Here is a 23,747-nt window from a genome sequence, read left to right as displayed (position 1 = left end):
GTGGTTCTCATTCAAAATGTATGTGACACAAATTCATCAGATTGTTTCCAGTCATATATGGATTATGAGATCATGTCTATGCATTAACTTTTGTTTTGTTCATATTGTCGGAGCATTTTTAATTTTTTTTAAATTGGGCTTGATTTTCAAAAAGCCCGTTTTCATCTTCTCATTTCACCACATGGACATTTGACAGGATTTTTTTTAATTGTACCATATATCATTCTGTATGTGAGGATCATCTGTCCAAAATTTGGGCTTGTTTTTTTATTTTTGGAAAATATTGTCAGTAAATCCACTTTGATCAGTGACTGACTTTGGATTGACTGTAGCAATACCACTTTCTACCACAGTGGCGCTATATCACATATGGACGTTATAGCCATTTTCATAGCTTTGCAGAAGGGAAATTACACAAGATACGTCTGATCTGATTGGAGTTTTGAACTCCACGGGAAAACGTATTTATATTCACATAGTTTGACTATTCACTAATGTGTGTGAAATAACAAAAGAGCCAATAATGTTGGAGGTTGAACAAAAAAGGATTGTGCACAGTGCTTAAAATGACGAAGTTTTAAAGGGCTGTAGTTTTGCAACGATTATTTATAGATATTAGATTAGATTCAACTTTATTGTTATTGTGCAGAGTACAAGTACAGAGACAACGAAATGCAGTCATATTTAAGATTTATGCATAGGTTTGGTCTACAAACACCTGTGAATTTTTTTCTGATTTTTTCGGAGAGAGTGACCTCCCCAATTTTGCTGTAATTGGGTGATTTCACACAGAATGACCCACTATCAAAGATGATAGGCCTATAGTGGTGGTCTGACGCCAATAGTTCTTTCACCAAAACATTGTTTGGCTCTTTGCCAAGACAAAAAATTAAATCTAAAATATGCCCATCGTAGTGAGTTGGTCCTATAAGTAAATGAAAAGATTCTGTAATATTGCAGAATTCAGCTGAGTAACATTTTTTGGAATCATCAACATGAGTATTAAAATCTCCAATAATCTTATCATAGATGAGAAGAAGATCTGGAAATTCCATTAAAAATGCTGCCATGCAATGTTTATGGGGTCGATAAACAACAATGCAGAGCACAGGGACTTCAAAGATTTATTTAAACATAAAAACCTAAAAATTTGAGAATCTTTCAGTGCCAGCAATTAAAACAATCCTTATAAACTGCATGGCTACTATGAGCTAAAGGTTGTAGCCTAACTGGGAGGGCAAAATTCCCCTTGGCTAAGCCAAGTCTCAGTTAAAAAGAAACAAACAAATCAAGATCACATCTCACGTTGAGACTGAATATTTGTTCTAAGTTGATGTTTCAGGGTGCGAGGCTTCACGTGAGCTGCTGTAGCAAAGTTCAAATCACGTGATCTCACTGAAGCAGAACTTTTAACCACAGGAAGAGCAGCCTGTCAGACTCTGGATGTTGAAGGTTCACTCTGCTGCTGATGTAGAGACGGGAGCGGACTGCTCTGGAAAACCGCACTTAGTTTACAGGAGATGTAGGTTGTGTCAAGTTGGGATGCTCTGTCGCTCGCTGGATAGTGAAGGAGCGACATAAGCCTCGGTGCACATAGCGTTTCCTCTGGACTCTGGAGTATCCCCGCTGTGCCATTGGTGGAGTTGAGCTGCCGAAGTTTAAGGGCTGTGTAGTGAAATAGGCTAAGTTGAAATCATCAGTCTGAAGTGTGGAATTGTAACGGGCTTCGCGCTGTCACACCAAACCACCTCTCAGTTTAGCTGGACAGTCAACCGACTGTAGCCTACCTGCAGCTGGTCAATCAACCGACTAGATACCCAGCAGCAACAAGCAGACGAGACGGAGGGAGCGATGGCAAACAAGAACAAGCATCCAACAGATAGAGAAGCCAGGCAGCTGATGTCCTCAACGTAGCAATGTAAGTAGGCTAATTGTTTTTTTGTTGTTTTTTGTTTTGCTTTATTAAAGACATAATACAAATATACAAATGAAGATTAGGCTAATTGTTAGCAGTAACGTTATCGACCGCTTAGTGCAGTGATAGTCCTTGGGCCAGGGCAATCCAATTGCCTACTGATGTACCACGGGGGAAAATGCAATACAAATAGCAAAAATATTGACCGAAGTAATTAAACTAAATTATAGCCTACTATAGATTTATCTGATGAATATTTACAATAAACCATAACATGTGTTATTTGTTAAGTCAAATAAAAACAAGATAGACTGAGTGGCGTCAGCCTCGCCAGCGTCCTATCCGTAACCCAGCAAAGTAATTTGGCAAGTTTACTCTGACCGGCATATTGAGGGGGAGTCCCCCCTCCCCTTTGCCATTTTCAAAATGCTTCTGGCACAGAGGCGTGTAGCCTACCTACAGTGTTGCGCGGGCCGGATTATGATCCGCGGGACCCATGGATTGACCCGCGGGTTCGGGTGAGACTTCCAGGTAAAATCGAGGGTCGCGGGTGGGTCGGGTCAAATTTGATAGATAGGCTAAACGTTCTCGGTTAACATCATGTGCGTGTGCGTGTGCGTGTGCGGTAGGTAGGCTGAAGTGAAATCCCCCCTGTTCCTGTCTCCTTCTCCGTCTCAAATGCACATGCACACCAGAGTTGATTAGATACAAAAATACCCCATTGGAGGGGACAAAGCTTATCCATATAAAAATTAAAATAAATTAACAGTTGTTTGAACAAATTATCTAGATGATAGTCTTTATTAGCATATATTTAATAAAACACCTAATGTACCCGAACAGATAGGCTAACATTTAGATCCTAACCACGATTATCTGGCAGCGTCCCTGTTGCTGTTGCGTGAGTTATTTCCACGCATGTTGCCACACTCCATAGACGTTTACCCTGGGCTGTTAGGCCAATTGCGTTTAGTTTATAGTCTGTAGTTGTGCTGCCAAAATCCTCCCGGGGCGCGGAGGGTGTCACTGTTTTCAGGCAGGCTACTTTGCGCAAGTTTACAGCAGAGAGCTCAGGTAAGAAATGTTAAGGCATGTGAAGAAACAGGGCGCTCAGGAGACTTCAGATAATTCCTTGCTCAGGTACTTCTGCGACGGGTGAAGTGAGAATGTTGGCATGTGTTCGAGTGCGCTGGTGTGTGTGTGTGAGGGAGTGTGTGAGGGAGGGACGGAGAGAGAGAGAGAGAGAGAGGATGGTGGCTTATAGGCCAGTCAATCTAGCCCAAAAATTGCAACAGAAATGTCTCATAGTTTTTATTGGTCCTAATACCCTCCTGAATAATATGCTAAAACACTGTAGATGGAGTGGAACATATTTCTTTTCGAGACTAAAGGCCAAAGTTGTGCCCAACATTCTAAGTAAATTGAGTAGAATAGGGGAACATTTTCAACTAATAGCTATCACTATGAAACTTCTCCAGTTGATTAGAGTTAGGCCTACTGTAGTGGATATTTCTCCTCCACAATGTAGGCTATGGAAACCTAATTTTGAGAACACCCTTTTACAGATTATAGTGAAAGGGAATAGGCTAAATATTTTACGCATTTTGTTGCATCTCGTGTCACCGGTTTCAGTCTATGCAATTTATGAAGTTAATTCTGCCACTGAGCCACAGCAATCTGGGTGTAAGTGGAGTGAAACGCCGGCCAATCAGAGCGCTGCCCACCTGCCCCTCCTAGCCAAATCGTTGCGCATTCAATTCAGTACCTCAAGGAAGCCAGGCTGACTGGGCAACTGAGCCCTCTTTGGCGCTTTGCTGTCATCACTGCTATTCGCCTGCATCTCTATTAGGGGTTTGCACCGACGTCACGTTCTGGCCGGTAACTATGGTAACCCAGCACGCGCAGCCATATTGGCGATACTCAGTAAATTAAGTACAATGGAGTATTATGCACTTTGGATATCTTACGTGATTGTAGCCGTGTCTAAACAACAGAAAAGCTCATCAAAATGCAAAAAAGCTCTAGCCTGGCGGGGCCATCCTATATCATTGACATGTATAGTCTGGCATCGAATCATTCACCTCGCTTAATCCAAGGGGCGGGCAGAGAATTGTCTTTCAAACTGCCTAGGCATGCAATAGGCCAGCGCTACGACCATATCCGTATCCGGTCGGCAAAACGGCAAATACATCCTTCTTCGAAAGGAATGACTTAAGTGCATTGTGTTGATCTACTTTCAAAGAAAAGCACAAGTCCAACTCCTCCAAAGTTGACGCCAACGCCGATTCAAACAACCGCTCTTCGTTTGCCATAGCCACCTTCCTTGTTGTTCACCGTCGCAGGATGTCGTTATCCTGTTAAGCCCGCCTTAAGACTCTCTAACGAAATAGAGCGCTGTGATTGGCCGTCATCCACGGTGTTAAGCCAATAGAAATTCCTATGGTTCGATACTAGACGTACAAGCTGAGCAAATTAATTTGCCGCCGCTAGGGTGCGTCTAGATTTCATTTTCCTAATCAAGGCGAAACAACGCGCACACTTTTGGAAAGACGAGGAGACAAACTTATGTCTTGCAATCATGCAAATGTCATGGAGTTCATCGACGGGAGAAAATGTCGTAATAGCAACGTTTTTAAAAAGATTTGGGCCCCAGCGGTGGCGCGACTGGCTGGGGCACCTGTGCCGGCGACCCGGGTTTGATTCCCGCCCCGTGGTCCTTTCCGGATCCCACCCCGACTCTCTCTCCCACTCACTTCCAGTCAATCTCCACTTTCCTATCTGATTAAAGGCATAAAAAGCCCAAAAAATATACTTAAAAAAAAAAAAAGATTTGTAAAAAACTTGATGGCTATTGACACATGGCTGGCTTGGCTGGCTATTGACACATGCCTGAACAAGTGAAATACAGGTGGAAGACGCTGTATTTTTCAGCCAAAAGAGGGAATTCCACCAGTGGAGATTTACATCTTGACCTTGGGAGCCTATTTGTGGGCTGTGTTGCTGACTTATTCGGAATAATGTCGATTGCTATGTAAACAGGAATATGCTCAAAGCGTGACATTATACTCTAAATTAGTTCTAAATTAACTTTTTGGATCACCAATCAATGTGGCTGGTAACTTTCTAAAGTTACTAGCCAGTCAGAATTTCTTCTAGCCAGTGAAAATAATGGAAATTATGAGTTCATGAGATGAGTGTCACTGAATGCATTTGATCATTTTATTTACATTGTTGGCATGAATACATACCACAAAATATGCACAGAAAGTGCAAACACTTCATTTCATGTTTGGGATCTCTATCTATCTATCTATCTATTTCTCTGTCAATATCCTCATCCCCTGCTTCATTCCTCTTCTCGCCCCCATAAGTCTGTCCCAACCACTGCCGCATTTAGTTTAATCTTAACTTAATAAAAAGGAGAAATCAATTATCATCAACAATGACAAGCCAGCTGGAACCTGCCACTCGTTTTCTCTCCCTCTCGTGCACGCTCAGACGCGTTCTCAATTAATTAAATGGAGTAGCGTAGGGCCTACGTTCAAGTTGGATCTTTATAGAGAGGACCCGAAAACTCTTTTTTATGTAACATGCTGTTGGTGCATGTTGACATTGTACACTTTCTCTAAAAAGAGTGGAAAACAGTTTGCAGTACAGCTACTATTTATTGGCTAAATGTTGGTCCCTCCTCTGTCTCTTGGTTCCCTACGCACAGTGCGTGATGCGTCTGGTGGTGGTGATCACTGATCAGGCAACTTTTTAAAACTGAAAATTTTCGCCTACAAGCTCCTCATGTTCCATCTTCAGCTAACTCCATAGACAATAAAATAAACGATCTTGCTGCTTCAGGTTTTGCGGCCTCCGTTACATGACATCAGCCCCCCACAAAGGAAATAGGTAAACACAATGCGTTAATTGCATTAATATTTCGTAACGCGTCATGTATTTGTGTTATGTACATGTGTTATGTACTTTTTACTTTACTTTACTGGCTAACTCCCTCCTCTTTCAGTCTATGCTCCCTGCTCTGCCTCCGTTCGTTCTTCTAATTCTGGTAGACGCTCCGTTCGTTTCCATCGTCTCTTGTGCTGGTTTCACTGCATACTGCGTGCAGCCAATGGGCGTATAAAACGTCATCACGTAGCATTACGGCATAGTGGTCATGGGAAATGTAGGAAGTACTGCCAGGGGAATAATATATGACCGAGAACAGCCTTATGTATCATGCATGTAATGCCTCATGCATCACCGGCCAAACTGGCTAGTAAGTTTTAATTAACACTCGCCGAAAATAATTTTAACCCCAATTTGGCAGGTTGGCGGGTGTTAAACGGAATATTGACATTTAACAGAATTTGGGCAATAAACTGATCCCCATTCCTCTGGTGGTAGGAAATTTCCCGTCCATTCTTGAACTTGATGGTACACTCTGAAGCTATGAAGCATAGCAGGTGAAGATGTTGGAAAGTTGTGAGGGTGGATAGCTGTTTTGCTGTCAGTCACCTTATTATAAAAATGTTTCAGTCTGAGGTCATTGGGAGAATCTGCTTTTTTGCCTTTGTAGATCTAAAACATTTTTATGTTGGCATGGCTATCCACCCTCGCAACTTTCTCTTTTTTTCTTTTCTTTCCCTTGTTCGCGTGTTGGGTAGTGAAGCGATAATGCATTTAAAGCAATGTTCACATCATGCGAGCCAGAGCCGATATGGCCAGAGCTGCTTGCTCTTTAAAGGTATTTTGTCCCACCCAAATTAAAATGATGTGTTTAGCAGCCAGAATTAAAAAAAAAAAATTCCCAGGGGTGAAATCTCCCTCAAATGTATCCCCAAGAGACAATAAATACTATTTTCTGATTGGCTGGCAGGGGGCTATTAATTCTGTACATTGGGGCTCCTATGATCTGGTAAATTGCGTAGGTAGAGGAGGCGTCTGCGCCTTTCATCTAATCCTTATGATATGCCCGGTATGTAATTCCAAGATAAAGTTTATTCAAGGAGGAAAGTAGAGACTGCACTCAGGGACTCACATACAAAAACTGTATTTAAAATGCCGAGAAAGCATTACAGGCCTATATGACCAACAAAACTAGACAAACGTTTTGGGCCTAGCCCATTGTCAGTGTCTCAATTTAGAAACACGTCATTAGGCGCTGACGCCTCCTATAGGTCCCCGCACCAATCACCAAGACTGTGAGTGAACTAATTAATCACAGTGTGTGGTCCCTACAGGTAGATTTAGACATACGTATAGAAATTCTTAAACAACATACCCACCATCAATAGGCTACTGCCATAAACATTATGCAGACATGTCAAATAGAAGATCTTAAAAGTATTGACAATAATGAAAATAATAAAAATATTTAAAAAAAATATTGAGTAAAGGGCATGCCCTCATACAGGTAGCAAATCCAGTCATGGGCATCTAATGATTCGCCTACAGAAAACACGTTATGACCAAGTCTTCATTCATACCCCGCGGATGAAGAGTTTTGAGGGTGGAGATCCATTCCCTTTGTATGAGTTTCCTTTCTAGATCACCCCCCTACGTGCAGGTTTTATATGTTCTACTGTTGTGAAAGCAAGGAAGGATAGAGAGTGGTCAGCTTCAACGAAATGTCTAGCTACCTGAGATTTCTCATCCTTACGTCTGATTGCACTGTTGTGTTCGATAATGCGTGTTTCGATGGGTCTGTTAAGTTTTCCCAACGTATTGTTTATTACACGGACATGTAACTAAATATACTACATTAGTTGTGCGGCATGTAGTGAATTGTTTAATTTTGTAGTTATTTTCTGTTACCGAACATGTAAATCAGGTGGCTTTTCTAGTGTTGTTTCTGCATGCTGTGCACATTCGACATGGGAAAAAGCCAGTGATGTTCCTTAAGCGTCCCTCTCTGTTATCGTGCGCTGTGTGACTATCAGCCCTTACCAAAAAGTCTCTAATGTTTCAAGTGCACTCTTGAATTTCCCTTGGGGATCAATAAAGTATCTATCTATCTATCTATCCGTCACACAGCGCACGATAACAGAGAGGGACGCTTAAGGAACATCACTGGCTTTTTCCCCAGATGTGAAGAGTGTGTGCACAGAGGCGTGTTTATGTTGGCACGTGCTCTCATCACCCTTATGTAGAAGTCTAGCATACAATGGTAATCTCTCTGAATATCCGTTGAAAGCTGCACAACACCATGCTATTTAGTGTTTGATGTCTCTGAATAATGTTGTGAAGATTAGTCCTTGAGTGTGGTAGACACTTGTACTGGGTGTAATGGAATTATGTGTCTTCTTACCACTGTTGTATTGTTAAAAAATCATATATCATCTGCAAGGAAGATCTTTCATTTGACTGTTCTAGTGGCACTAGATGTCAATTTACAATTGCACAAAATCTACTTTGTAAATTTAATTCACAACTCAGAAAAATTGAAGTCACACTTTTGGTGAGGCTTCATAAATGGCACCTGAAGATAATTGATTTGTTACCAACATTTTCCATTTTCTTGACATTTGAACTTTCAGCTCCCTAACACTTTAAAAGTCTAAAAAATATATTTTTAGTTCCAGTGATGAAGGAAATGCTTTTGCTGTGCCCTGTCTAATCCTAAAACAATATTTAACCGTAAACCGTACAGATTGGCTTTGAATTCACAAAGTACAAGTGAAGAAATAGACGTGGCAGAAAGTGACTCTTAATAAACATGACAGGGAACAGGTGAGACAGTGATTACTCTAATAAGCAGATTCAGGTGAGGGGCGGAGTCAAGGAAACAAGGAGCCAGCACAATGTGCAAAATGTGCAGCGCTCATTAAAAATGTCATTGCATGTTCAATGCATGTTCAATGACCTACAGAAAGACATCGGGGAGTACCGCTACTCTCTTATCTTAAGCCCTCCTTACACTGACAGACTTTGGAAAGATTTGCAAAGATTTGGAAAAGATTTTTGAAAGACTACAGTCTCAGACCCTCTCACATCTAAAGACATGTAGTAGAGTTTTAAGTCACAGACTATGATTTTGCAATGACTAGGGATCTTGCAGGGTCACTATTTACAAGACTGCAACCAGATTCCTTTAAATTATTACCCATCGTGCAATAGATAAACAGGAACTGAAATGATAGCCTACTAAACTCAAAGTCGTATTTTAGTGTTTCTGCAGCATTGTTTCATTCGTGACATCCCTAACCGATATAGAGTTGTTCTGTCACGTGGAAGAGCCGACTAAATATGTATAAGAAATGACAAATATTATAAGAACAACAAATAATCATATAGGCTACAGCTGTCGCCTACTTTGCCCCTGCCTGTTTGTTGTTGGAGAGAGGTCACTATTGGTTTTTATAGTTCACGTCACTATTTGCATGAGCCACGACTAGAAAGACTTGCGATAATATCAAACATGTTTGATATTGTCGTAAAGGCAAAACCAGAAAAGGACTGACTCCGACTGACTTAAAACCGCTAAGATTGGCACCTTACACTTAACGATCTAGTTGACGGTAGGGGTGGGCGATATATATCGTCTGCGATAATATCGTGATTGTTGTTTTAACGATGTGCAAATTGACATTATCGAGTATTTTAATTACTTATGGGGAAAAAACACTCTAAATCACGCACTGAAGACTCATACATTCCCAGGAGGTAGGCTATGGGAGAAGTGCAGCAGAGCAAGTGTCACGTGATCACTAGTGGGTCACAACGTTGTCCCACGCAGTCTAATGTTTATTTTGTGCAGCGAGAGTAGCCTACTTGGGATTTTATGCGGCTACTTCTGTTCAAGTAGCATACATGAGACAGTCACGTTTTTTCCTACACGGTATTATATGAAGAGAAAACATTAGCCTTTGAGTATTTTAATAGTCAGTTGTAAACAAATAACTCTCATTGTACTCTTATAACATTCTCATGTAACTCTTGTAAATGGACTGAAGTTCGCTCTACATATCTATGTTTACCGATTATGCTAACCGTTAGCATCTCTATGGGATTTCTCATATACATTAGCCATAAGCTAACGCATTAGTTTCTATTCTGTAACTTGGAATGTTAGCCTACGTGATTGCTCTAAAACAAAACATAGAAGGAAATAACTGAGATGTAGGCTACTCTGTTGGTCTGCTCTTAGTTTTATAGTGAATCCTATGTAAAGGTTTGAAAGGAACTTCAGCTTCAGACTTTCTCTTGGGAAACTGTCAGGCCTATTCATCTTCTCTAATGTAGCTGGCTAGACCATGTCATTGCCACACACACAAGTGGGGGCAGAATTGGAAATGTGTCATAGTAGAGTGACAATGCATTGGTTGATTTGGTTAAAAAGTCGCAGGTTAGGTTATTGGTTATTATTGTAATGATGCTATTCATAAATAATGAGCTGTAAAGTAACTCAGACTTTAACAAAAACAATTTTTAGGATATTTAAAGGATATCGACTAATTATCGTTATCGTCAAAATCACAAAAAATATCGAGATATTATTTTTTGTCCATATCGCCCACCCCTAGTTGACGGGAGCGCGCTGCGATTCCAGTACAACTCCCATGATTTCTGTCCGACTTTTGAAATTTAGTCGCCGACTGTGAAAACAGACCAAAATCGTACAATGTAAGGCCGCCATTAGATGAAAGCACTGACTTAGGTAGCGTTAAACATCTGTGTGTTGTCATCAGGTACTTCAGCACCTCTGTGAAAAAGATCGTCTAGTAGGGGGGCCTATGTGTTTTTTGTAGGTTTCAAATTTTGTTAGACTGATGTCTTAAAATGATGTCTCCATTTTCACCTGTTTCAACCCTATTTTTCTCAAATTTTATATTTCACTGTAATTAACATAATACTTTTTCGCCTAAATCACTGGCTATATTAAATAAAGTTCACAAAACAGTTATTTTCATGTATGATTGTATTCATTATTATTACCGTATACAGATGTTTCAGAATACAGAATATTATTTTTTTAAATGTTTTTGACATCAACAATATCCAAGTATCAACTTAAAAACCGCAACAATAACAACAAACACAATTATCAAGAAAACGCTGTTGATGCCCATCATCAATCCCCTCCGCTAGTGTTGATGCCCATCATCAATCCCCTCCAGATTTCCCTGGCTGACATTTCCATAAACATTCTAGACAATACCGGAATGATGTATTTGGATGTGTGTTTTGTGTGTATATGAGTTGTTGCTTTGACTTGAAACAGGCTTCATTATATTCTGGCTCAAAGCAAGAACATCTCAGGTGACACGTTGATGGCACTGTCTCTGGTCTAATGCTTGATGTTGGTCCTTCCACTACCCAGTGCATAAAGGCATGCAGCGCTTTGTGGACATGGCATTCAGCATCATCAGTGTTCAATTCAAATTTCCATATTTTTTTTCCCATCTGAGCAGCAAAGGCATCTCGTAGTATAAGCACTCTCAAATAACTTCTAATTACAATAATATTTGACATCACTTTGTCTATGGCAGCATCAGACATACTAGATCTGGGTCCTAACATCGCTTTGATTATGATAATGAACGTGATTATACTCTCGATGGCTTTTGTAGTTGGCTGTTCGTTGTGCACTGTTACATTCAAAGATACTGAAGTAGACTGACTTAAGGTCAGTCATGTTGTGGACTTCTCCAGACAAACTCAATATCTGATGCAACTATGCCAACATCATGTTCTTGCTTTTCAAATTCTTTACCCTCATCATATCTCTTTTTACCACGTCATGCTGAAAGACGCCTCATGAAGACGCTCTTTTGTCTGCTTCTGACAGAAGAAGCACTTTTCTTTGTTAGCAGCATTTGCTGCTGAACGACTCTTACTAGATCAGTGTTTCTCAAACTTTTTTTCTGGGGACCCACTTTTTAAAAATGATATACTATCGCGACCCAACTCGTGACTGTGGTAGTTAACATACTAGATCAGTGGTTCTCAAACTTTTTTTTTCATTCCCCACTTTGATCAAGGGGGCATTCTCGAGCCCCACCTGTCCCTCATCGCTCTAAGAAAGTGGTAGGTCAAGCTTAAAATTGTCAAATTTATTGAAATAATGACAAGTTCTAAATATATCCTCTTCAACAGAGTTAAAATCAGCTGGTGCTGCAGATATAATAATAAATAAATACATAACACACATATTTCTGTTTTCCAGCAACATATTAGGAAGCATAGGCCATTTTACAGCATTGTACAATATATTCAATGAAATACCAACTTCTGCATTAAATGGATCTATAATCCAGTCATACTGAGCACTGCTGGTTGGGAAATATTTTTGAAATAAACTTTGCAGGGATGTGATGTAGGCCTACTGTTTAATACAGGGGTCCCCAACCTTTTATGTACCATGGACCGGTTTGATTCCTATTTTTTTTTCATGGACCGGCGGGGGGGGGGGGGGGGGGGGGGGGGATGGTGGTTCGGGGGTTCCATGTTCCATATGTGTTGTGCATGCATTACTTTCATCTCTTGTGAAAAACGTGAACTTGAAGAAGTGAAAATTGAACAATATGAACTATGAATATTGAACAACTTGAAGCTACATCTATAAGTGTGAACATGCTTAACAAAATATGGGAACAAAACATGAACTAAACGTGCATTACGAATATAATCAGTGGGAGCCCTGCTTGTTTCCCTACAACAAGAAGCTTCCATCTGGGGGTGATGGAAGACAGTGACACCCTCAGTGTGTTTGAAATGTCCAGTCGATTGCGCAATTTGGTCTTAGTTGCAGTCATTGCCGAAAACCCGGCCTCGCATAGATACGTGGTGGGAAACGTTTTCAGCGCTTTTACGGCTATCTCGGGATATTCTGCTTTGGTTTTGATCCAAAAACCCGCCAGAAAGGTTTCCTTATACACACTCTTAAGACCACCGTCATTTGCAATTTCGATCAACTGCTCTTCCTCCTGCGCTGACAAGTTAGGACTATTCGGGATATTGACAAATGGGTTGCGGACCCACTCATTGGCTTGCCGTGGATCTTTGGAGGATGGGAAGTAACGATCAAACTCATTTGAAAGCGCAACAAGGTGATCGCGCACCAGCTGCGAGAGAAAGGGCCCTGCCTCAGTCTCTCCTAAAACCCCCAATACTGTTTGGAACTTATCCGGTCCACTCGTCGTCCCCACAAATCAAGCTTGGCTTTAAATGCAGCGACTTTATCTGCCAGTTTAAAGACATTCTCCCCTGGAGTGACAGGTTGAGGTCATTAAGCAACCCGAATATGTCACACAGGTAAGCGAGTTTTGAGTTTGCCGCGGCCCGGTGGTTGGGGACCGCTGGTTTAATACATGGGATCACAAGAGTGCCTCCCAATCAGACGTTTCAGCGATTTCGCTCAGAAATCTCAAAGACAATAGGCTGTCACGATCGAGGCGCCTGTCCCATACTCAAGTTTTTTTGGTGAATGCAGTAATCTTATTTGCTAGGTGAGGTAGGTGCTTGTCTTTGCCTTGTAACTGGACATTTAACTCAAATGTATCGCTAAGATAGGCCTATATCAAATATATCGCTAAGATAGGCCAGCTTCGTCAATAAATGTTCATTAGTGAACGTGCTTGCAGATTCAAACATGCGCCCTTCTTCCAAGAAGAGGCGACTGGGAGCTCAAACATGCGCGACAGCACTTTACCTCGGGAAAGCCACCTTGCCTCGCTGTGAAACAGTACAGCCTTTTGTTCAGCTACCATCTCTTCGCAAAGTGCGGAGAATAGACGCGCTTTTAAAGGAACACGCCACCCAAAATCAGTAGTAATATATGTTCTTACCTTAACTTTCACGAGTTGAGTCATACCTCTCCCGCGCCGGTAGGTGCACTCAAACGCTCTGTCGCGCGGCGCGAATGTGTTAGCATGTTGCTATTCTAGCGGGCTCTGCCGTGGCCGTAGAGAGAGGAACATAGCAGTAATCAAACACCTCCACATTTTCCCTACTTAAATACAGTTGCACGAGTAGTTGATAAAAATGTGTACGTCACACAACATGAAACGTGGCGATTTTCCAAGCGAATAAACAGGAGAACTACAATGTGTGGCGCAATAGCACTTGGGAGTACTTCGACCTAGCGTGGTAATATTAACACCTAATTGTAGATCCTATCCACCACAGAGTTTAGAATCCATGCTGGATCGACCCTCAGCCTCTCCCTCCCCTCTGAGCGAGAGAGAGGCACACACACTAGAGATGCGCTGATGGGCTATTATTTCAACCATAACTGCATAGCAAAACTTATCATCCATCAGCCATCCATCAGCACCAAAGTTTGTGGACCAATTTTCAAAACCGTACATTTTCAAAGTCGTACATTGGCTAGGCCTATCCCCAGAATATCAGCAGCAAACTCAGTCTCTGTCGCGCAAAACAGTCTCCAAATAAAACGCACATCGGCCTGTTGCCTATTCTGCCAGCTTGTGACAATATATCGTCCAAAATGCTTGATTGCATTGCATTCTCCACATTTTTAGCTAAATTTTCATGTACCACATCAGCATTTTTGTTCAGTGAATCTTTTGTAAATTGCTTTACAATTACCGTCGGGCCCTTGTCAGCAGACTTCGGCTTGCCTCTTACCACTATTCACTCCTTGTCTTCCGATGTCATTTCTGAGTCATCTACAGATGTTTACACACATTCACCTCCCTAAATAGAACCAACTTGACGTTGACTTCAAGCTGTGTTATATCCTAGATGAGACTGCCTGGGTTATTTTGTTTAGATATTAGCCTATATATAAAACACATAATTGTAGCCTACCATTCAGGGAATAGGCATTTAAAAGAGAGACAGAGAGTGATATGACTCAGAAATGACATCGGGCGATGGCAGTGCGAGATGTTCAGAACGTAAGAGCTAAAACTTCTACAAACTCAATAACATCCAGCGGAAAAAGAAGGTAAGAAAAATAGTCGGAAAACTTTGTGTAAGGCAAGCAAGCAAGTTTGGCGGTTGTTACTAAAAATGTGAACATGCACGTTGCACTGTTGTGCGGTGGACTTTCAGAATGAATGGAGTCGGAGTTTCTTTAATATCGAGGCGTCATTTGTCCGATGGCCTGCTATAAAATGAATTGCGATGTCTGTCTGAAAAAGACGCGCTCGTGCAGTCAAAATGAATGGGAGTCTTCAGAACAGGCTTGTCAGTCAACCTGACAACAGTGTGTAAAGTAGCCTATAATGTGAATGACTTGTTATTTTATCAAGGATTTCTTTCTTTTTGCAAAAAATAAAGTACAATAGGCATTAATTAGTAGGCCAGGAGCATGCTGAAATTATGTGGCAAATTGCGTTTTTTATTACAATTATAAAATTGTAAAAGGACGTGACCGAAGCTGAGGCAAGCCAGGCAATAGGCCTATAGGCCCGACGGTAATTGTAAAGCAATTTACAAAAGATTCACTGAACAAAAATGCTGATGTGGTACATGAAAATTTAGCTAAAAATGTGGAGAATGCAATGCAATCAAGCATTTTGGACGATATATTGTCACAAGCTGGCAGAATAGGCAACAGGCCGATGTGCGTTTTATTTGGAGACTGTTTTGCGCGACAGAGACTGAGTTTGCTGCTGATATTCTGGGGATAAGCCTAGCCAATGTACGACTTTGAAAATGTACGGTTTTGAAAATTGGTCCACAAACTTTGGTGCTGATGGATGGGTGATGGATGATAAGTTTTGCTATGCAGTTATGGTTGAAATAATAGCCCATCAGCGCATCTCTAGTGTGTGTGCCTCTCTCTCGCTCAGAGGGGAGGGAGAGGCTGAGGGTCGATCCAGCATGGATTCTAAACTCTGTGGTGGATAGGATCTACAATTAGGTGTTAATAATATTACCACGCTAGGTCGAAGTACTCCCAAGTGCTATTGCGCCACACATTGTAGTTCTCCTGTTTATTCGCTTGGAAAATCGCCACGTTTCATGTTGTGTGACGTACACATTTTTATCAACTACTCGTGCAACTGTATTTAAGTAGGGAAAATGTGGAGGTGTTTGATTACTGCTATGTTCCTCTCTCTACGGCCACGGCAGAGCCCGCTAGCATAGCAACATGCTAACACATTCGCGCCGCGCGATAGAGCGTTTGAGTGCACCTACCGGCGCGGGAGAGGTATGACTCAACTCGTGAAAGTTAAGGTAAGAACATATATTACTACTGATTTTGGGTGGCGTGTTCCTTTAAAGGAATTATCCGGAGTAAAATGCATTTTAGATCGATTTCCAGATGATTGGGGGTACATACGTTGAGTTGACATCAAAATTATGTCATTCGGATGTGTTTTGAGAAAGTTCGATTGTACCGTTTTCAGTCACAACTCGTAGCCTGGAAGTGAGCGGGGCATTTCAATTGCGCCGCTACAAAACGCTATTTTTGTACCTCTTCTACAGTTCCAAACAACATAACACTTACGTGGTAGTGAGTAGAGGGTCCCTAAAGCCAAACTGAAGTATCCCGAGGTCTTTATGTGGTCGAATAGAGAGTCCAGAATGAATTTCATCAAGCCAGTACCTTTACAGAAATGTTGCCATCTTTGCCGCACTTTGAGGGGAAAGTCCGTAGGAGTCTTATTGCTGAGTGTGTTGTAACACGCTCTGGAAATTCACAATTTCGTCGCCGTTTTAAAAAAAAAAAAAAAACATAGTCCAGTATTTCTTTCGAAATTGAAATGAAGTTGTATGGACTGGACTATGTTTTTTTTTTTTAAAACGGCGACGAAATTGTGAATTTCCAGAGCGTGTTACACAGCAATAAGACTCCTACGGACTTTCCCCTCAAGGTGGCGGCAAAGATGGCAACATTCCCGGAAAGGTACTGGCTTGATGAAATTCATTCTGGACTCTCTATTCGACCACATAAAGACCTCGGGATACTTCGGTTTGGCTTTAGGGACCCTCTACTCACTACCGCTTAAGTGTTATGTTGTTTGGAACTGTAGAAGAGGTATAGAAATAGCGTTTTGTAGCGGCGCAATTGAAATGCCCCGCTCACTTCCAGGCTACGAGTTGTGACTGAAAACGGTACAATCAAACTTTCTCAAAACACATCAGAATGACATAATTTTGATGTCAACTCAACGTATGTACCCCCAATCATCCGGAAATCGATCTAAAGTGCATTTTACTCCGGATAATTCCTTTAAGGGCCGGGTTTTGATGAAATTCACCACTCTCACAACAACGTTCAAAATCTCATGTAGGTCGGGACTAACTAAGCTGCCTTGACACGAGCGCTTCCCTGTGAATACTCCTGTTTTTCACGTCAGTTCGCGCCCCACCTGGCATGTCTCCGCGACCCAGTAGTGGGTCGCGACCCACAGTTTGAGAAACGCTGCACTAGATAGACTTGACGCAGTTGCAGGTGCAGGTTCATAAGATGGTCTACCACGTCTTTTCTGAAGATGCTGAGTAATGCCTTTCTGGTAGTGAATCTTTACAGTTACAGGTGGATTTGTTGCAGTTCCTATGTCACATTGCTTTGTTTTGTTGCAAATCATCTGCACTATAACCTTGAAATCGTTGGCCGATCTGTGGGTAATCACCATCTCTAAACTCTCCTCTCTCATGGACAAAAACAAGAAATTTGGCATAATGTCTCTAGTGGGTCATTAACCAGTCAACACATATCTGCCTTCTGACAGTGGATACATGGCCCAACATCTGTTTCTTGTGTTGCTGTAGAGAATATGTGTGGCATCACATGTGTGTCATGACAGGGGAAATCACAAGCTGTGTCTATTGGGTTTTTTACTTTCATGAGTAATCTAGCACTGAGACGGTGGGCCCTAATTAAACGATCTGAAAAAGCATGATCTGGCTCACAGATAGCTCAGTGTTGGTTGCTATTTATGTATGCAGAAACTGCAATTGCACCAGACGTTTCTCCATATGGATGGAGTGTAAGAAAGGGCCCAGGGACAGAGTATAAGCATAATGTGCAAAAATGCATTGTAGGAACATGTACTGTCATAATCTTTTAGAAAATGTATTGTATAGGTCAGAGGGGGCCACATCCGGACCGATTGGCAATTTAATGGGGTCCGCCAAGCCTTCGCCAAAAAAAGGGCAATTACTCATTAATTCAAAGTACGATAGGTTATTAGCCTGATTTGTTAGGAAAAGTGTTGTTAGGGGACAGTAAATTTACACTTTTATACAAGCTGTACACTGACTACTTAACATTGTAGCAAAGTGTTATTTCTTCATGGTTGTCCTATGAAAATATACTTCAAATTGTACATAAAAATTAGTGGGGTGTACTCACTTCTGTGAGATATTGTATATTGTGCATGATGTGGAGGAAGATGGAACAGCTGCAAACGGGGCTTCAATTACTGGTCTTGAAATGTGTGCAATGATTTAATTTTTTCTCAGTTACCCAGATGTATTTCAGAGATCAAATCTGTAACTGTCCAAACTACTGGTTAAACTTCCACTTAATCTTTTTTCTTGTGCACCATTGTACTATTATCAGTTAGCATCCCAGACTGACATCTAGGAGACTGGGGTTCAATCCCCACGCTGCGAGTCCATGTCCCTTTGGATAAAAGCGTCTGCTAAATGCCTTTCAAATTTACCTTTATGTTTACCATTACTATATTTATGCAATATAGTGAGAGTGAGGTTGGTATACTCACAGCTACTTGTTAGCATATCCATTACCAACCCCAAGAACTATATTATACATTATACATATTATACATTATACACATTATACATTATACATAATTTCCACATCTGGAATGATTGCTTTTGGGAAAGAAAAAAACATGATCATAATATAGAATGTATCACGTTAGATTCAAGAATTTGTGCATTTGTACATAAAACATATCAAAACTTATTTTCATTTTACAGGTTCACCAATTGCATCAAGTGGGCCTGTCCCCTATTCTTTTGATCGGCCCCCGGCCCCCGGCCCCCAGCGGATGAAGGCAGATCTGTTGGCTGAAATCCAGCCAATAAATGATGAAATCAGCGCTCTATCGAAGATTAAGGACCTCTATCGGTCGCTGGTCCGTCTGGGTAAGATTATTTGGAATGTTTTTTTTTTCCTTCTGGGTACCTTTCTAGATCAAACTTTTGTCAGACATTTTTCAATTTAGGTTAAAACACAGAGGGCCAGGTGCTCAAAGAAATTACTGCCCGTTTCTGAAACTCATTGTTCCAATCCTTGATAATGATTGGATTAATCACATTCTATGCCCTTATAAAACCAGCATAACCTTTCAAGTTAGCCACACACCATTGCTATTGAATTGACATGACAAACTACACTTACACTTACTACACTACACTACACTCAGCACTTACAGTTGCACCTTAAATAATAAAACTCTCTCGAACATTTTGTTTCAATATATGCATAATTTCTGGATAATCTACTAAGGTTTAACAGTACATGCAGGGAGACCAACTAGAACTGAATTCTCCAATTCTTAAAGGTGCTCTAAGCGATGCTGGGTAATGTCACTTCTGTTTACTTTCAAACAAAACAGAGAGCTAGCTCGCTACTTCCTCCCCCTCCCTCCCGTGCTGCTACCGTGCAATTGAAACTCTCCTAAACGCGTATCTCGTCTGTGATTTGCTGAAACAGTTTGTTATGTTTTTATGGGCTAGGCTTGCCCAGGTTGTTTTTGTTGCCGTCTTTGGAGCCTGGGCTGTCCACAGAGATCGTGTTTTTTTACAGTGTATTCAGGACACAGATAGCTAGTGGTTGGTTAGATGTTTGCAGTAAGTGTCATAAAATGTTTTAGCCTAAAAAACGGGTGGCATCGCTTAGAGCACCTTTGAGTCCTTGCACTGGCTTTCCATTAAGTCACAGAATAGACTTTAAAGCGCTACTACTTGTTTATAAATTGAATCTGCCTTTAAATTATTTTACCTTATGTCTTGTTTTTTGTCTTTTTAAATATTCTATTTATATGATTTTACCTTGTGCGTTTATATGTTTTCTTTTTTATCATGATCTTTACCTTTTAAACAATTTTTTGACTATTGCCCTTATATGCCTTTATTTGCTATTACTGTTTGCTTTTGTTTATGTAAAGCACATTGAATGACCTCTGTAAATGAATTTGAGTTGACTTGACTTGAATTACAGTAGTCTAGTTTAGAAAGAACCATGGATTGTACGAGGAGATGAGTTTAATATTGTGTAAGATAAGGTGTTTAATCAATCCATTCTCCCTACTTTTTTCAATAATTTTGCCAATAAAAGGTAGATTGGATATGGGCCTCTAATTGTTTAGCATGGATGCGTCCAGGTTATTCTTCAAATTATGTCCAGAGCTCTTTTATTTCATTGAGTTAAATCGAAACAATGTCTTCTAGTGCTCGTGGACTGACAGCCCTACTGGTAGGCAATTATTACCCCAGCTTGTATTTAGGGACCGGCCTTTATTTGTCCGAATCAACCACGCTCCCGGCTTGTATTTAGGGACCGGCCTTTATTTGTCCGAATCAACCACGCTCCCGGACATTATCTGAGGCCCGGTTATAAATAGATTCCCGGCCATAATTTGAGGATTTACGGAACCTCCTCTCCCCGCAGACAGCAATACGCTGCATTGGTGGAGAGACAAGGCCTGCAACAAACACCCACTTCTCTCAACATTGACGTGCTCGAACATGTGCTCTCCACCACGGGGAACATCGTCAATAAAAAGAGAGCCGCACTTGATCCTGATCAAGTTGATAGATTGCTGTTTCTAGCGAACAATATTAAGAAATGAATTAGGATAGGCTACCGGCCTTACTCCTGCCACTGTAAGTTATCACGTTATTGTTTGTGCCGTGCTGTTCCGATTCTGTTTGTTTACAGTGGTTTTTTTTGGGGGGGGGAGGGGGTCGTAGATATTCAAATATATTGAAATACATTGCTTGATATTTGATATCTGTTCGAATTTGATTTTTCTCAAAAGGGACAGTCCTACTAGGCTACTAACTACGTAGTAGGCCTAACCTACGCGTAGCGCAGCGATTCCAACATATTTGGGTCTGGAGAGAGACGCTGATTGATTGGCTTGTGAACAGGGCAGCTGCTTTGCAGCTAGCAGTAGCCAATCAACAAACGTATTGTGAGTTGTAAGTGGTTTTCTTTTTCTAAAACGACATGCCGCAGAGTCTTTGGGCATAAATAGGCTATATGCCTATACTGATATTATTCAGGATAATCAGTCCCAGAGACATCAAACACATAGTGATTACATCATCTTTATTTAACAATTTTCGTTTTGACTTTCTAGCCTATCATTTATAATGCAATAATAAACTAATAATTCCATTCAGTTTTGAAATTATTGTCATAGGCAGCACATTGTGAAATATGGGTTCAATTTCATAGGCCTATAAAGACACACAATAAAGACAATAGCATAGGCTAGGCCTACTATAGACATCAGACACAGAGTGATTTAATAATCTGATAATCCATAATGAAGAAAAAAGAATAAGACTAATCACTAATCCTGTATCATAAAGAATATTAGCAGATAGCATTGCCATAGTATTGCACTCACCTGAGGCACCCCACACCTTCTCAAATACTTTGTTATAAGTCACTCTAGTGGACATCTTGTCCCGTAGTCTCAGGACCAGATCCATTTTGGAGCCTTTGCCATCTAATCCACATTGCTTGCAGAGTGCCCTTACCTCCTCCACCTGTTTAGCCGATACATTTGTAATCTTGTTGTTAACTGGACTCTCACTGCAAATACATGTATTCTGTCATGCAATTTTACTAGCAGATTTCACCTTGAGGTTTAGAAGCTCATCTGCCAGTCTCTCCTCTGTCATCTGCTGGTCATCAGTGTCATTTGGCATTTTTAGTGCTATTATCTTTTGGTATTCAGTATTCAGAGACCATTTTCACGCATGAATATAGATTGTCCTCTAAAGCTGGTCTGTGTTTCAGCATGACTCACATGGAATTAAACCCCGGCTGATCATTTCTTTGCTTACATCGTCCTAGAATTTGTTTATAGCCACATGTCCATCATAATCCTGATGGACTAAGGCAGGCTTATGATCTCACTGACTGTTGAAACAATACTAAATTCTGAGAGAGATATATGGAAAAACCTTACATGATGTAACAATTTATCAAACTCACCTGGCATACTGAATACACCTTTCCTATGAAGGTCCATTACAACGACAGGTGGGTTGTATCCACATGATATGCATGAATACATGTAATCATGTTTTGTCAGGGCTTCAAAGTGGAGGTATGCATGAAGTACCCTCTTGTTAGGCAATGATACCCTCTCTGTTGCCTCAATCACCTCCACCACTCTACTGGCAGAAGCATGTGTCTAGAAATGGGGAGAAATAGGTGCAATCCAATGTTAGTCTGACCTTTACAGTAATAAGGATGATAATTTTACATGCTGAGGTGAGTAGGGAGCAGCGTCATACTTGTAATGCATTTCTTATTGTCAGACAGAGATGGAGAGATAAAATGACGTGGTCATCGAAATTGTGGAGACCATCCTCCCATTCCTGATATCTGTATATCATGCCACATTTCAGGCATGACTTTTTGTAGGTCGCTATACCTAAAAAAAAAAAAATCAAATGTGCTTATATGCTTATAAGGAGGTTAGAAGTTATGATAAATGACAGAACTTAGATATCACTTACCTTCAACAACACCTGTGCTTGTCAAAATCCTCCCTTTGGCAGTGATTAGTAGAGGGTCACTGAGTGTGTATCACATTTGGTCTCTGATGGAAAAAGGTCTCTTTTGGAAAAAAAGACTCAATGTCCTTCCATCCCTAGATTGTTCTATGAGACCCTGCAGGAGTTCTGCAGGTAGCTGTTTCTTTGTCATGTGCAGTGTTGGGGAAGTTACTTTTAAAAAGTAGTGTTTGCTCGTTACTCATTACTTCTTAAAAAAGTAATCCGTTACTTTACTTAGTTACCCCATACGGAAAGTAACTTTTTAAGTTACTCGTTACTTTTACGTTACTTTTATGTTGCTTGACTTTGGGCATAACCCAATATCTGTTCCTAAGTGTAGGCCTAGATAAAGTTCTTCTATGGAAGACATAACAGGTATTTCTTTTGTGCTCTTTATTATAAAATATAGTATCAATAGAAACAACATGATAAACTCAAATGAGTCATATATCTCAAAATAAAACATGCCTCATCTAAATCCAACAGAAAAAAGAATAACTTAACAAATAAGAATAGCTTAAAAATGCCTTGATGTCGATGGCACAAAATGAGTGATACCTCATCAGGAGCAGCTTTTCAAAACGTTTATCTGAAAGTCTGTTTCTTCTGGGGCTAAGCACAATACCTCCCAGGATGAACAGCCTTTCCACCGGCGCACTGGATGGTGTGGCAGTGTTGTATTCCATGAACACAGCTTTCACTCAGGGGAAACGGTTGAGAACTTCTAACTCTGAACATGATCTCATGTACTCAAGTACCTCTGAGTCTGCGCTTAAGGACATTGCGTCTTCCTCATCATCAAAAGAAAAAAAATCCTTCTCACTGGCGCTGCTGCGTGCGGCAACCGGCTCTGCATCATGGGGTAGAGTGCGACACTCCGCGATGAGCAGCGCACGTGCCGTTTCTCTTCGCTCCGCTCCCCCTATCCAACGATCTTTACATTTCGGCAACGTCAAGGCAGCCAATAAAGCTTCCCTGCTCTCCAACACCGGTGCGAATCGCGTCTTGATAGCCTAGGGCAAAATGATATAGAAGACATAAGCTTAGTTTTCAGACACTCACTCTATCAAGAAAGGCATAATGCATTTATCAAAATGTGGAATATTTATGAAGAAATGCCGGTTAATGGATAGGCATATGCCTAGGCTACTAA

At 40.9% G+C, this 23,747-nt stretch overlaps 1 pseudogene; it reads right to left on the bottom strand.

Moving 5' to 3' along the window:
- Positions 1–1,432: 1,432 nt before the first annotated feature.
- Positions 1,433–22,745, bottom strand: LOC143133577 (uncharacterized; annotated as a pseudogene).
- Between the last annotated feature and the right edge of the window lie 1,002 nt (positions 22,746–23,747).

Source organism: Alosa pseudoharengus, unplaced genomic scaffold (genome assembly GCF_046254945.1).
Source record: "Alosa pseudoharengus isolate Yale_2024_CS ecotype anadromous, Long Island Sound unplaced genomic scaffold, YU_APseudo_1.1 YU_APseudo_1.1_scf_2, whole genome shotgun sequence".
NCBI lineage: Eukaryota > Metazoa > Chordata > Actinopteri > Clupeiformes > Clupeidae > Alosa > Alosa pseudoharengus.
The sequence above is the reverse complement of the archived record's forward strand: the minus strand, read 5'-3'. Positions and strand labels throughout refer to the sequence as shown.